This window comes from Anthonomus grandis, chromosome 5 (genome assembly GCF_022605725.1).
Source record: "Anthonomus grandis grandis chromosome 5, icAntGran1.3, whole genome shotgun sequence".
In the NCBI taxonomy this organism is placed as follows: Eukaryota; Metazoa; Arthropoda; class Insecta; order Coleoptera; family Curculionidae; genus Anthonomus; species Anthonomus grandis.
Window position 1 is genome coordinate 35,148,475 of NC_065550.1, and position 16,481 is coordinate 35,164,955.

Sequence of the window (16,481 nt, forward strand, 5' to 3'; positions counted from 1 at the left end):
TTATATATATTTTTTTAAGTTGCTTTCCCGACTTTATCCCAAGTATATTCCAGTTTAAAAAAAATCAAAATAAGAGGCATAAGCTTTTTTTCTAATTTACTGCGGAATTTATATTGCTTTGTTACGTTGATATAATTTGTTTATTTATTTATTTAGATTTTTTTAAAAGTAAAGTATGCTCAAAAATTGTTTCTTTCCCTGGTTTCCTTGTTACTTCTTAGTTAGTTAATAAATTTGTCAATATTTATGAGTTTTATTTTTTATTATTAATTTTTTGTTTTAAATGCGTTTAATTTTTTTTAAGGAAAAACTTCACTATAAAATCACTAAAAAAATTGCAATTATGAAATTAAATTATCGTTTAAATAGAAAAACAATATGTAAAGTAAACATGAATAAAGAAATCACTTGAAAAAAGATGTAGGGACATAATAAAACTGACTCAAAGTTTAAGAAGAAACATGTATTTAAAAAAAATTAAAATAATATAAATTAAATTTTGGCATATTAATAAAATATGTGGAATTAAATGCTAGAACAAATATTAAATTAAAATATATATTAAAAAACAAACAACGTGTGTAAACTATTAAAAATGCAAAAATAGGAATAAAACTGAAATATTTAAAAAATTAAGAAAAAATTAATTTTTAAATTTAAGATTTATAAAACGAAAAATAGTGGAACAAAATAAATAAAAAAACATTTATGATCATTTGAAAATAAATTACGACGTTTTCCTTTTTGATAATCATCATCCACTTTTTCATCTTTAAAAAAAATATAGAATTTCTTAACACATATAAAGAACAATAAAAGAAACTGAAAATGAAATAAAAATGAGCAAAATTAAACAAATATAATTTGAGTAAAAAAAGTTACCAACTGATGAAAATATCAAGTTACTCTATAGCCTGAAATAAGTTTCTAAGAGATAAAGAAAAAGAGTTTTAAGAACTACAATATCCAGGGGTGCCTGGAATAGGTTTCTTTTTTAATTTCTCTCTAATTGTGTCTAGAGCATCTTAAAATACCTTCTAGTCTAGCCTAGAATTTTTATAAAAAAACGTTAGTTCATTTTAATATATTTTGCTCTTAGCTTAAGCTTATTTGGCCAATATTGAGTTAGTCCATAGAAGCTAACTCAATGCCTGCAATAAAGCTTTTATTTAATTTCTCTCTAGGGAGAGGCTCCTAGATATTTCACTCCAATTACTAAATATTTTGAGTTTATCCTGGAGCGCCTAGAATAATAATTATTTCATTTAATTTTGCTAAGGTGAAAGTCATTTTAGAGCATGCTAGAACGTTTGAAGTCTTAAAATTCCATTTTGGCATAAAAAGTCGTCTTTAACGATATTTTTTTCTAACTTCTTAAGATTTTGAGCTGATCTGGACAAAATGGAGTTACTCCAAATACCTCGAATAACTTTCCCAATATTTCTTTTGCAAGCGAAATTAAAACATCTCAGAGTCCTTAATAATCTGAAAATTTTGATGGAAATATTAGAAAACAATTATGAAAAAAAAAATTAAATATGATAATAATTAAAAAAAAAAGAGATGTGAAAAAATATTACAAAATGGTTATAATTTCAATTTACCAGTAAATAAACAATAATCACAGAGATCCGAGACTTAACCAGGCTACTCACTCACTCCTAACATTGGAGAATCGCGCAATCCTGGTCCAATAAACCTTACGGTCCCGCACGAGTAAACACCGTGACGAATAATCAAATTCGCCTTAACTTGATTAAATTTGTTGCTTCGTTCGCCTCTCGAATGCCCGCTAATACAATTTACCTTTTCTCCATCTCTCGTTTCGTTCGTTGAAATTTCCAGTCGCACACAGTTAATCAGTTCCTTTAAATAAATTGAGATAAACATTATTTAGGTTGACGGCGATTCACGGATTTTAAATTTCATTTATTTTTCCTCGTGTCATGTTTCAAACGTGCCAAAGTTTCCGTATATAATAGTCAGTAGGTGTGCGACATAATTAAGTATTTTGTTCCGTATATAGCAAAGTTTTGGTAACTCGCTAATTTCGTTACGTTATTTACTTACGAAATACTGACGAAGGGTTAAGGGGGGAAGGGGCCGAAACACTCGTAATTGCTAAAATCCGCGTTCGAGCGGCTTGCACTTTCTTGTGTGTGTTGTATGGAACTTCGTTATTGTTATTTCAACTGGCAATAGTTCGGTAATTTTAAATTGGGCTGCCTGAGTTAATTTTCCTGAAGTTTGCACCTAATTGGGATCTATGGGTTACGATTTGATTATGTCATTTTATATTTATTGGGGGAATTCCAACATATTGTCAAATATTTCAATGTACATGAAAGTCCAGTTTTTTTAATTAATTTTTTTTTAAGCAAACTTTGGTTGTGGAGTACTATTTGAAATATCTGGAAGAAAATAAAAAAATACTCTGAAAGTTTCAAATATATAGGGTGGGCCAGTTTCGACAGCGGAAACTTAAATGGCAGATAGAAAACCTCAAAATAATATTAGTGTGTAATATAAACTATACAGGGTGTCCCAAATTCGAGAAGATAAGAGTTACGGTGTCGGTTAAATGTAAGCAAAGTTGTGCAATTTGGAGTTTAATAAAATGACGTGTAAAAAATTTTAAAATTCCGGCGATATCCAAAAAAATATCCAAATTTGTCAAAATAGTTTTTAACTTCTACCGACTTTATAAGAGACATCGGAAAATTAAGAATAGTTTTTCATTGCCACTTTTTATGCTCTACAATATGACGTAAAAAAAAAATAATCCGACGTTTCGTTTTTTTCAACTTTATTTTTTCTTATGTGTGCCATATTGGATTTTCTCATTTTTAAAAAGAATTTTTACTTACAGAGTATTTTATAGCTTCAGTTTTTATAAAATCAGTTTATTTGGAAATCCCATTGATATATCTTTCTCTATTGCACTCATGGAGTTCTTATGGTAAGTACTAGAGGGAGTAATCGGACATGCAAGTACGATACCTCATTTTAAAAGCAATTAAAAATACTTCTTAAAAATTTGAGAAAATCCAATAAGGCGCCCATAAGAAAAAATAAAGTTGATGATGATCGGAAGAAAAACGAAACGTCGGATTAATTTTTTCTTGCGTCATATTGTAGGACATCCTGTATTTAAAAATTGTTTCGTTATAAAGATACAGGGTGTCAAAGTCTTAATTAAAATATTTCAATTTGATTTAATTCAAAATTGGTTCGTTTAAATAGGAGCAAAGATACATCTTTTTTATGAAAAAATTGTTATTTCACTTTAAGTAGTAGCGTGCGTACGGACACACCTTCGCACAATTTTACTAAAAGACATGGTGCGCCACTGGTTTTTCTAGTATCAAAGTTTACATGAATTGCCACAATAAAATTAAAGTACATAATGTACATAAAGTACATAATTCAAAAAATTCCGTTTGAGTGCCTGGAAGAAACCCTTAACCTTTTAAATTTTCTAATTTTTCTAAAATGTTTAAGAGAACCTCAATTAAGTAATTAATTGTTTTATTCCAGGCACTTGGGTAAAGTCCAATTGGTCCAATATTGGTATAATTGACCTTCAAATTGAATGTTTTTTAAAAACAAATATTTTTTTCTATTACAGGCACTTGGGTTAGGACAAATTTGTCCTATGAGATTAATGTCTAAGGGAAGCTCAATTAAAAAATAAATTGTCTTAATACAGGCATTTAAACCAAGTTGGTCCTAAGATAATCTAATTAACTTTCAAAGATTTTTAAGAATTTTTTTCTCTATTCCAAGCAGCTGGGTCAGGCTAAAATGGTCCTAAAATTCTAATTAACCTTTAAAGAATTTTTTTTCCTATTACAGGCAATTGGGATAGGCCAAATTGGTCCTAAAAGATCGAATTTTCCCTAAAATGTCTAGAAAAGACCCGTTTAAAAAAAAAGTCTTATTCTAGGCACTTGGGTCACGCCATATTGGTCCTTAAAAATAATCTAATCAAACTTTTTAAAGCTTTTAAAGAAAAATATTTTTTCCCTATTCCAGGCACTTGGGTCAGACCGAATTGGTCCTAAAATAGTCTAATAAATCTTCAACAGCTTTTGACTAATTGACCTTCAAAGGTTTTTTAAAAACAAATATTTTTCCTATTACAGGTAATTGGGATAAGCCAAATTGGTCCTAAAAGATCAGTTTGAGTGCCTGGAAGAAACCGTCTAAATTTTATAATTTTTCTAAAATGTTTAAGAGAAGCTCAATTAAAAAATGAATTGTTTTATTCCAGGCACTTGGGTAAGGTCCAATTGGTTCAATATTGGTCTAATTTAGCCTTCAAAGGTTTTTTATAAAAAACAAAATTTTTTTCCTATATGAAGCAGTTGGGTTTGGCCAAATTGGTCCTAAAATGATTTAATTAACCTTCAAAGGTTTAAAAAAAAAACGAATTTTTTTATATTCCAGGCACTTGGGTCAGGCCAAAATGGTCTAATTAACCTTTAAAGAATTTTTTTTCGTATTAAAGGCAATTGGGATAGGCCGAATTGGTCCTAAGAGGTCCAAGGGAAGCTCAATTAAAAAATAAAATATCTCATAAGAGGCGTTTGGGTTGGGAAGTCGGCTCAGGCCTAATTGGTCCTAAAAGATCGATTTTTCCCTAAGATGTCTAAGAAAGACCTAATTAAAAAAATTTCTTATTCTAGGTAGTTGGGTCAAGCCAAATTGTTCTTAAAAAATAATCTAATCAAAATTTTTAAAGGTTTTAAAGAAAAACATTTTTTCCTATTTCAGGCACTTGGGACAGGGCAAATTGGTCCTGAAATGATCTAACAAATCTTCTACAGCTTTTAAGAAAAATACAATTTTTTTTATTGGAGTGTCTGAAATAAACAAGTAACTTTTAAGGCATTTAAATAACTTTGTGTGCCTGGAATAATTATTTAAGTTCCTTAATTAAATTAAGTTCCTTAAGGCTCCTTAATTTTAAGCATTCTATTTTAGTTAATTTCATAACTTTATTCCAGGCATTTGAGTCAGGTTAAGTGCCTGGAAGAAACCTTTAAGTACCCTTCTTAAGTCTCTAAAAATTGAATATAATTGTAGTGAGTTAAGTCTTTTGTATTTAAGACATTCTAGAACTTAGAAATAATAGTAAAGAAGAGAAAATAGAAAGTAATTGCGAGACACTTAAACGTTTTTAATACTCACTCCAACTGGCATTTCAGTCACTTGGAGTGCCTGGAATAATCATTTATCTAGTCTTAAGTCTCTTTTAAGCATTTGAGTCACTTTTAATGGCTGTAGTACATTAAATCTCTTCCAGAATGTAGAAAGTAATTGGAGTAAGTTAGGGTTTGCACAATTGTCACTCCAGGTAGAATTTGAGGCACTTGGAGGGGCTGTAATGGCCTTTTAAGTACTTCTTTAAGTGCCTGTAAGAAACATTTAAGTACGCTTAAGTTTATTCCAGAAAATGGCATTTGAATTTGATTTTGTAACACAAACATATCCAGGTATGCCTCGGATTATCTGGAAATAATACTTTTCCTACGTAACTAAAGCCACTGAAGAAGAGAAGCATAATTTCATAGCGATCGTTAATGATTCCTGGTTCTCAGATCAGTTTTCATGCCAAAAAAGGGGTAAAAAGTGGACTTTTTGAGATTCTACCGCATTTCATGGTTCATATATGCCTTGTGTTTGCCTTGTGGAACTTTATTTCAGGCATAGCTCGGATGGTTTTAGAGATTTGGGGCTATTGAGTCAAAAAAGGGAAATATTGGGAAGACCTCAAACTTTTGTATTTCCTACAGATGGTCTCAGATCAGAGTGAGATATTTTGGTGAAAAAAATGTATGTCTCTCATATTTTGCTCAATATCTTAGTTAATATTGATTTAAGGATAATCAATAAAGAATCTAAAGTTGTAGAGAATTCAGTAGATAATATAGTTTTGAAAAAAAAAATTTAGGTCCCGTTGCCTAATGAATTAAATTTTCTTTAGCAAAATACATATTAAATGAAATAAAAGTCTGGATTTCAGAAGAAGTTATTTTGAATAAAGTCCAACCATTTTTCCAGAAGTTCCTCAACAAAATGAGTAATATAAAAAAGGCTCGTGGCCAAATTTCTGGAATAAAATTCATAATCTATTTATATCAAAAGGAAATTCCTGAGATTCAAACATACTTTAAAGAAAAACTGAATGAATGAATTATTTCAGGCACTTCAGATTAATTTCAAATTACTTAAAAATTGATACATTTTAAAGGGCTCTATGGTTTAATAAGGTTTAGTTTTTTTTTAATTAATTGAGAAATTTATTCCAGGCACTACAAAATATTGTAATAAACTCCAAAACATTGCAGATAATTTTTTTTTAATTATTTTAAGGTGAAATTAAGTTTAAAGTGACATAGAGGGTTATTCCGGGCTTTTAGATAGGTACTCTGAACTGAACTACTTAAACATAAAAAAAATTAATGAACTATTCCAGGTTAATTTCGAAATTGGTGCAAAATATATTAAAAAAAGGCTCAATAAGATAAAATTTGAGTTTCCAGACTCTAAAAAGCTCGGGACTTCGGATACGCCTAGATAGTTCAGAGAATTTCCAAAGATTTTTTCTTATGTTGTAAAATAAAATAGAAATATTATTACAGACATTTAAAGATCTGTAAGCCTAAAACTAAATGAATGAATTATTTCAGGCACTTCAGATTAATTTCAAAATAATTAAACATTGATGTGTAATACATTGGAATAAGACCCTTTAAGTGAAAATTATATTTCTAGAACTTAAAGGTGCTCTAAGGTGCTCTAAACATACTCAGAAATAAGTTAAATAAGAAATTTATTCCAGGCACTACAGAACATTGTAATACACTCCAAAACATTCCAGATATTTTTTTTTTAAATTTTAAAGTGACATAGAAGGTTATTCCGAGCTTTTGGATAGGTACTCTGAACTGAACTACTTAAACTTAAAAATAAAATTAAAGAACTATTCCAGGCACTCCAGGATAATTTTGAAATTGATGCAAAATATATTGAAATAAGGCTCTTTAAGCTTAAATTTGAATTTCTAGACATTAAAGAACTGTAAATGGATCCACAGAGAAATTAATTAAGAAACTTATTGCAAGAACTTTAGAGTACTATAGTATAAGCCTAGACAGATCAGAGAATTTCCAAATTTTTTTTTTGTTGTAAAATAACATAGAAATATTATTACAGATATTTAGAGAGCTCTATGCTGCTCTGGAATAATTCTATATCAGCCAATAAGCCTTAGATATTCTCCAAAATTTCAATAGTAATCGAATAAAAAATTTTTATTGCTTTTAATAGCTTTATAGCTATATTAGCTAAGCCAACTAGCTAGCTATCATTCTTTGGAGGCATGACATATTACAGAATACACTATAGAAGTCCAAACTTCAAAATTTCTCAGTCTCATGGGTATAGATTGGAGGTACTGTAGAATAATTGGAAATCGATTCCAAGCATTTGGATGTTTTCGGAGTAACGTACTAATCTGGATTTACTTGAATGCAAAAATTATAGCAAAATACTCTCTAACTTTATTCCAGACATGTTGATAAGAACCCTAAAGGTAATGCTTAAATACATGAACTTCAACTTCAAAAAAAAATAAAAAAATGCAATTACGTAAATGATTGCGTTTCTTCTATGCAATTGCACGATTTTCTTCAGTTTAATTTACAACCATTCAAAAGCCTGGAATATTTTCTTAATTACGGGATTTTTCCGGTCTGTTAAACAAATGCAGTTAGTGCCTGGAATGAGAAAAACACTTGTGTCTTTCGTCTCCTAAATAATCAAGATAAAAGTCCCACTTTTCGTAAACAATCCGTCCTGCCAAATCCAGAGAAAAAAACACAAAGAAAAAACTGCGCTACATCATGCCAGGTACAATAAAGGTCCCACGCCCGCATCTCACCCTTCGTTTTATATAAAACCTACATAAGATCGGTGCCAAGTAAGTAGTGGTGTTTGCTACACTAAATGGGGGATGCTTTATGCCAGTTGGATGCGGTCCAATTCCAGGCAACGCAGAACAACAGCTGGCTTTTTATTAGACAAAAACCGGGTGAATTATGGAACGGTTTCCAGTTTTTTTTATGCACCGACGTACGTCGACCAAGAGGAATCTCGGTAATTAGTTATAGTGCTTTTCCGACTCCTCGATAACGAAAAAACAATATGTGTCATCCAAAGCTTTTCTAGCATAGTTTATTAATATTTATTTATTTATAATCAAAAAAATTAGTTTCATTAAATTGGAGTATACAGCATATTATAAAAGTACAAAATAGGCATCTTAGTAACTTAATACTTCTGTATGCCTATAAATAAATGTGATTACTTCGTTTTTGTGGTGTTGAGAATGATATTAGTAGAAAGTGGAAAGTCGAAAAAGATATTTAATTGGTTTTTTCCATACTAATCGTGACTTGCTGGGTACATAAGTCTTTAAAGTAACCTTTATTGCCAGACTCTAACCCCATAATGCTCTAACCTATCTAAAAGGATATTGTGAGGGACAGTATCGAAAGCTTTAGCAAAATCAATAAAAACAGCTATGCACCGTTGTTTAGATTTTAAGTGAATTCTGATTTTACGTCATATGTAGCATGTACTGAACTGATACCTTCTGAAACGCCAAATTAAAAAAAAAATTTATGCATTTTTTTTAAATTTTTCAAAAATTGTTTTTTAGGCTGATTGGGCGATATTTCTCAATTTTTGCTGTAGAGCCTTATGAATCGACTGTAAACGTACTAAAAAATTATTTAAATTTTTCCAAGCTCTCTGCATGTACTGGACATGACTTCAACTGTCTGGAAGAGAGATCATAGAGAAACGAAGATTTCTTCTGTCTATAGACAGTCAGCATTTTAAAGAAAAATTCCACATTTTTTAAATAGCCTGGAAATTACCTAATTTGCTTGGAAAAAGGAATACAGATGAATGGATTTATTGAACTTCAAGGGTCTTGCCATGGCTTAGAAAATTATTTTCTATTCCTTGAATAGAGACAAAGATTTGGAATATCCCATTATCCTAATTTTTCCAGATCGTCGAGGTTTTCAGGCGTTCAAAAGATTTTGTTGGTCCAATTTAATGTAATCTTTCCAAACTGTCTGGATAGCCTAAAAATCCCCGAATTTACCTGAAAAACGAACAGAAATTAATGAATTTATTAAATATTTCAGATTTTTGGGATAGTCTAAAAAATTATTATATAATTATTCCTACAATATATATGGCTGGAATATCCCAAAAAAAGACTATAATTGCCTGAAAAAAGGCAATAAAAAAATTAATTAGTTACATTTTTTGAACAATTTAGGTTATTTTCCAGTTTTTTCCAGGCATTCATAAGATTTTAGATAGTCGTTTTTTAAACATTTTAATTTAATAAATAAAATTTTTCCAGGATTTCCGAATAGCCTGGAAATAAGTTAAACTGTCTGGAAGAAATATTTAGGCATTTCAGGTTATTTTCTTGATTTTTCTCGAAAGCCGAGGAATATTTTTCCAGGATCTGTCTGCCTAAAGGTATATGAGAATTTATTTAAGTATCTGGATAGCCTGGAAGTTGCGTCGTATGCCAGGAAAAGTTATTAAAGAAAATTTAAGTATTTTTTTATCTGTAGGCAAACTGAAAAATTACTTTAAATTTCTGGAATAGAGTTATGGACCTGGAATGGCTGAAATACCTAAAAAATGGCTGCAACTGCCTGGACGAAGGAAAAAAAAAATTTCCAGGAATTTTGGGAGGTTTTCCGGCATTTTCCAGTTTATTTTAATATTTTTCCAGACGTTTATAGGATTTCAGACAGATATCAAAATATTAGGAAAATATATTACTTTTTCCAGACTTTTTGAACATATCAAAGAGAATCAAGGATTTCTTAGACAATCAGCATTCATATCAGGATTTTTTCATGCTCTCTGGCAAATTCCTCTAAATTTCTAAAAAAGGGACATGCATTTGGAATGCCAGGAAAATACAAAAAATTAAGTCCTGGATAAAGAATAAATGTAAGTGAATGCATTTATTGAATATTCCAGACCCTTAGCATAGTCTGAAATATTATTGCATATATTACTGGAATAAAGGCATAGATGTGGAATGCCTGAAATAACCGAAAAATTTTATTTTCAATTTTAATTTATGTATTTTCCGCGTATTTAAGGTTATTTTCCTAAATTTTCCACATATTCGACGTTTATTTTTCCATGTATTTAAAGGATTTATCTATCTAAAGACATAAGATTTTATTTTAATTTTTTCAGATACTCTGGATATATCTTCAACTGCCTGGAAGAGACCAAAAAAATTACTTAAATAAGTAGATCAACCTTAGAATATTAAAAGGCCTTTCGATGTTCTAAGAGACCAACTAATTAATTATATTTTCCAGGCTTTTAATTTAATCTTCCTGATTTTTTCCAGCCAGTCTAGATTTCTTTAAAGTTTCGCAGGAATTTTTTGCAAGTTCTCTGGAAAAATGGAATTGAGTTGTAAGGCCAGGGATACACAAACTTCAACTGTCTGAAAGTTTAAACAAAAAAAAACACTTTATTTGAGATTATTTTCCTAATTTTTCAGGCAGTAGATTTAAAAAAAATATTCTCCAAGTTTTTTAAATATCCTGAAAAGTCCTGGAATAGACAAAATATCCAAAAAAACCACTTTAACTGCCTAGAAGAATTAATTGAAAAAAAGTAGTGTCAACTGTCATGCTTCTTTTAGATGTCAGATAACTTAGAAAAGTTTCTTGAAAATCGTTTTTTGTCTTACAAAACTATCGGTGTCATATTTTTAGTTTTGGTAGTTTTCTCAATACGGAGAAGAATTAAAATGATATTTGGCCTTATAATATAGATAACTTTGCTTTTACTTGGAAGGATCTGATGCACTTTTCACAGGATTAACCGCGACTACTAATCACTATCTCCAGATGTAATTTAGAGTCAAATATCACGCGATTTTTCTACATAACATCGATATTAAAATTTTTTTATGAGCGTCGAGTATGTCTATGCAAAAAAACTACGATCTTTAAAGAGCAAATTATTAATCGACTCAACTCTTGTGCAACGTATGAACGTATTCATTCGTAATAGTGTTAAGAGTTATCCAGATGTATTAACTATATCTGGAAATATAGAAAATCTATTTTTGTTTTCGGTCATATTTTGAAATTCAGAAGAATCAGATGTCACAGCGGTTTTATGAAGAAATTAAGTTTATCCAGTCAATAATGAGTTACTCAAAAAGAATTACAACGTAGCACCTTAAACTAAGGAAACGAAGAAAGAAAACTCCTCGTTCCTAATACTCGATTTTTTATTCACAGTTCAGTCTGGCGCCCCCACAAGGAAATTAAATGGTTCTTAGTGTTGCAACTTAAAAGGATATTTAAGGGTTTCTCGCTGCATAATTTTCTGAACTAATGCGCCTTTTATTGCTGATAAATGCATCCGAGAACTTCCAAAAAGGAAACGATGAATAATAATTTGCTGCTGGTGTGTTCTGAAAATACGACTCGTTCGTAAAATTGTAATTCTAATGTCTTTACTAATGTTACTAAGTAAGTAGTGGGGAAGGGGGAGGAGGGAGGAAAAAGCGGTTTAATTAATGGTCTTTACTATTTTATTTGGGACCGTAAATGCAATGTAGGTACATTAAATCATCCAGTGTCAAGGGCAAAAATGCGCTGCGTGGCATGTTTAATTTAGTTAAATTTATTTTTCGCTCTACAAAAATATATAAATCAGTTAGAATTGAAATTTTCCCATTTTATTTGTTTTTTTAAACATTTTGGGCATTAATTCGGTTGTTTTTGTAAATCGGTAAAGCTGAATTGAATTCTTGTATGACCGTTAGACTCTGAGCTGCACCAAATATCTGGAAAATATTTTTAGGGAATTTCAAAGGCTACCAAGATGTCTGGAATAAATATATCTGTACTCGAGTAACATATAGATTTGAAAATGTTCATATAAAATCTTTGAATTTATTGATTGGACACGTGTTTCAGGGTTTTTTAAAATAGTGTCAAAATTTGAAAAAAAACTTTTTTTTTGAGAAATATTTTTTTTTCGAAAATTAATAAAATGGCTGTTATTTAAAAACCAGATTTGAAAATTTGCATATAGATTCTCTGAATTTATTTATTGAACACGTATTTAAGGATTTCTCTAAATAGTGTAAACATTTGTATAAAAAATCCTTTAATTAATTCATGCAGCAGGTATTTCAGGGTTTTTTTAAAATAGTAAACAAATTTAAAAAAAATTAGAATAAGATATTTTTTTCATTTACAAAATGTCTGTAACTCAAAACCCAGGGAAGATACTGATTTGAAAATTTTGATACAAAATCTTCAAATTAATTTATTCGACACGTATTTTAGGGTTTTCATCAAAAATGTCTGCAAGTATCAAAAATATCATGGAAATTAATGTAGACTACTTGGAAAACATAAATAAATTCCTAAATCCCTGAAATTAAATAAATAATTCCTTCAAAGATTAAAAGACATGAAGAATTACCTAAAATCTCTAGAATGCATGCAACGTGACGTCAAATTACTAGAATAAAATTCACAAATATTTCAAGTGCCTGGAAGATATCAGAAATATCCTCAAATGCCTAGAATATTACGGAAATTGAGCCTGAATCACATAAATAATTTCTTCAAAATTTCTTTACCGCGTAAATGACCTAAATATTTATTTCTATTTAAATCATTAATATAGAATAGGAACATACAATTTTCCTCTTTGGTAGTTCTAAATATTTAAAGTACTTGGAAGACTTTAAAAATATCCTTAAATACCTGTAATTAACGTAAACTAGAAGACATAAATAATTCACTAAATCCCTAAAATTGAATAAATAATTCCTTCAAAGGTTAAAAGACATGAAGAATTACCTAAAATCTCTAGAATGCATGCAATGTGACGTCAAATTACTAGAATAAAATTCACAAATATTTCAAGTGCCTGGAAGATATCAGAAATATCCTCAAATGCCTAGAATATTACGGAAATTGAGCCTGAATCACATAAATAATTCTTTAAAAATGTCTTTACCGCTTAAATGTTAATATTATTAAAAAAATTAATTTCTATTTAAAATACAATTTTCCACTTTGGTAGTTCTTTAACAGCCCGAAAGACATAATTTTTTCCAATAAATTGTACAAAAAAACGGCGATTTCGGTTCAAGTAGTCAAGCTGGTTCCTATTTCATGTAGTTAAAATATAGAAAAACGCACATTAAATTACATCAGGCCAGAAAGAGAAAAAGTACAAGAGAAAGAATTTGGAGGTTCCTGTTACCATTTCTATTGCAGTTTCTCAACTGCCTGGACAAAAAAAGTTTTTTTTTAAATACATTTCCTGATATAAGTGCAATATGGAAAAATGCACCTACCGCTGGCCTATATTGGGTTAGAATTCCCTAAGTCCTAAAGATTAATTTGATTTTTTAGTCGTCAGAGTTCCGATATATCCGTAATTTCTTGTAAGGCAAAAAAAACATTTTGTTAAAAAAAGGATACAACTTGAATATATATACATATGAACGTCTTTAATTTACTCTAAACGGTCAAGTTATTAATCAATACTTCCGTTGTTACTTTTATATTTCAGGCAGTTCTTCCAAGTACTAGTGTCGTCAATTTCTCAAATCTATGATCCCTACTTTTTATATTTAAAGCTGCTCAATATTATTAAGTCATAATTTATGTGGTTCAGTTAATTAATTATTAAAGCATTTATTGATAATTCTTAGGCTCATAATTCAATTTTTTTTTAGTCCAGGTAGTTGATTATTGACTTATTATTTCTAGAATGCAGGCGATGGGATATCGTATTTGTATTCAGACACTTAAGAAAACATTTCTAAATATGGAGCAATTTATTTCATCATCAATAGTTCTTGAGCAAATTGATTTAAAATCCCAGTAAATAGCCTCGAAGACTATTCAAGTGAATGATTCCGATTTTTTACAGTCCAAGCAATTCAAAGGTTTGACTTATTGCTCTTAAGGTCCATGATGCAAGCATTTTTTATTCCAGGCAGTCGAGTATTGATTTTATAGTCCAGGTTTGTGAATATTGATTTATTTTTCATTCATTCCAGTCAGTTGAGAGTCTTTATGGTCTAGACAGATGATTGTTGATTAATGATTTCTATAGTCCAGGCAATTGTATCTTGATTCATTATTCAAATAATTTATTGTTATTCTATAGTCCGTAATCTATGAAATTTTTACATTTTCAATAGCTAAGTATTGATTTATGATGTTTTGATTCCGGACAGATGAATATTGATTTCTATTAACTAGAAAGTTAAATATTGATTTAATATTAAGACACTCAAACATTATTCATAACCTCATGATTCATAATTTTTTTCAGTTCATTTGGTTCAGTTGATTCGTATTTTTTATAGTCCAAGCAGTGGAGTATTGATACTGATTTATTGTTTTGTCACTTAATTGTCATTCTCAGGTCCGTATTTCATTATTTTTCACTCCAATCAACTGAGAATCTTTCGAGTCCAGACAGATGAATATTGATTAATGGTTTTTATACTCCAGCTAGTTGAATATTAATTTATTGCCATTTTCAATTACGTAATTATTTTTTTTTCATTTCTAGTAGTTCAGTATTGATTCATAATTTTTATAGTCCAGGCAGTTGAGTACTGATTAAAAATTTAAACTCTTGACTTGCTGTTCTTAAAGTCTATGATGCAAGATTTTTTTTATATCAGGCAGTTAAGTTTTGATTCTATAGTCCAGGTTTGTGAATATTGATTTATTATTTTGTCACCTAATTGTCATTCTCAAGTCTGTATTTCATTTTTTTTTATTCCAGTCCATTGCTTAAACAATTTCATATTCTAAAGCCCGTCATTCATGATTCTTGTTAAATGTCCAATAGCTAAGTATTGATTCATAATGTTTTTACTCCAGGCAGACGAATATTGATTTTTATACTCTAGGAAGTTGAATATTGATTTATTATTAGGACACTCAATCATTATTTATAACCTCACGATTAATATTTTTTTCAGTTCATTCGGTTCAGTTGATTCGTAATTAATATAGTCCAAGCAGTCGAGTATTGATACTGATTCATTGTTTTGTCACTTAATTGTCATTCTCAAGTCCATATTTCATTATTTTTTCACTCCAATCAACTGAGAATCTTTCGAATCCAGACAGATGAATATTGATTAATGGTTTTTATACTCCAGCTAGTTGAATATTAATTTATTGCCATTTTCAATTACGTAATTAATTTTTTTTCATTTTTAGTAGTTCAGTATTGATTCATAATTTTTATAGTCAAGGCAGTTGAGTACTGATTAACAATTTAAACTCTTGACTTGCTGTTCTTAAAGTCTATGATGCAAGATTTTTTTTATTTCAGGCAGTTAAGTATTGATTCTATAGTCCAGGTTTGTGAATACTGATTTATTGTTTTGTCCCCTAATTGTCATTCTCAAGTCCGTATTTCATTTTTTTTTATTCCAGTCCATTGCTTAAACAATTCCATATTCTAAAGCCCGTCATTCATGATTCTTGTTAAATGTCCAATAGCTAAGTATTGATTCATAATGTTTTTACTCCAGGCCGACGAATATTGATTTTTATACTCTGGGAAGTTGAATATTGATTTATTATTAAGACACTCAATCATTATTCATAACCTCATGATTTATATTTTTTTCCGTTCATTCGGTTAAGTTGATTCGTAATTTATATAGTCCAAGCAGTCGAGTATTGATACTGATTCATTGTTTTGTCACTTAATTGTCATTCTCAAGTCCATATTTCATTATTTTTTCACTCCAATCAACTGAGAATCTTTCGAATCCAGACAGATGAATATTGATTAATGGTTTTTATACTCCAGCTAGTTGAATATTAATTTATTGCCATTTTCAATTACGTAATTAATTTTTTTTCATTTTTAGTAGTTCAGTATTGATTCATAATTTTTATAGTCAAGGCAGTTGAGTACTGATTAACAATTTAAACTCTTGACTTGCTGTTCTTAAAGTCTATGATGCAAGATTTTTTTTATTTCAGGCAGTTAAGTATTGATTCTATAGTCCAGGTTTGTGAATACTGATTTATTGTTTTGTCACCTAATTGTCATTCTCAAGTCCGTATTTCATTTTTTTTTATTCCAGTCCATTGCTTAAACAATTCCATATTCTAAAGCCCGTCATTCATGATTCTTGTTAAATGTCCAATAGCTAAGTATTGATTCATAATGTTTTTACTCCAGGCCGACGAATATTGATTTTTATACTCTGGGAAGTTGAATATTGATTTATTATTAAGACACTCAATCATTATTCATAACCTCATGATTTATATTTTTTTCCGTTCATTCGGTTAAGTTGATTCGTAATTTATATAGTCCAAGCAGTC

General features: G+C 29.6%; 1 protein-coding gene across 2 annotated transcripts in view; it reads right to left on the reverse strand.

The window, feature by feature from the left end:
* The window catches only part of LOC126736922 (semaphorin-2A), a 713,174-nt gene that overhangs the window by 554,388 nt on the left and 142,305 nt on the right, over positions 1-16,481 (reverse strand). Inside the window, exon 1 of one of the 2 annotated variants that reach the window (XM_050441561.1) lies at positions 1,605-1,753. The exons of the other annotated variant lie outside the window; for it this stretch is intronic. The gene's annotated coding sequence lies outside the window, so the exon portion shown is untranslated. Of the gene's footprint in view, positions 1-1,604; positions 1,754-16,481 lie in introns of those variants that run through there. 2 annotated transcript variants of the gene reach the window in all.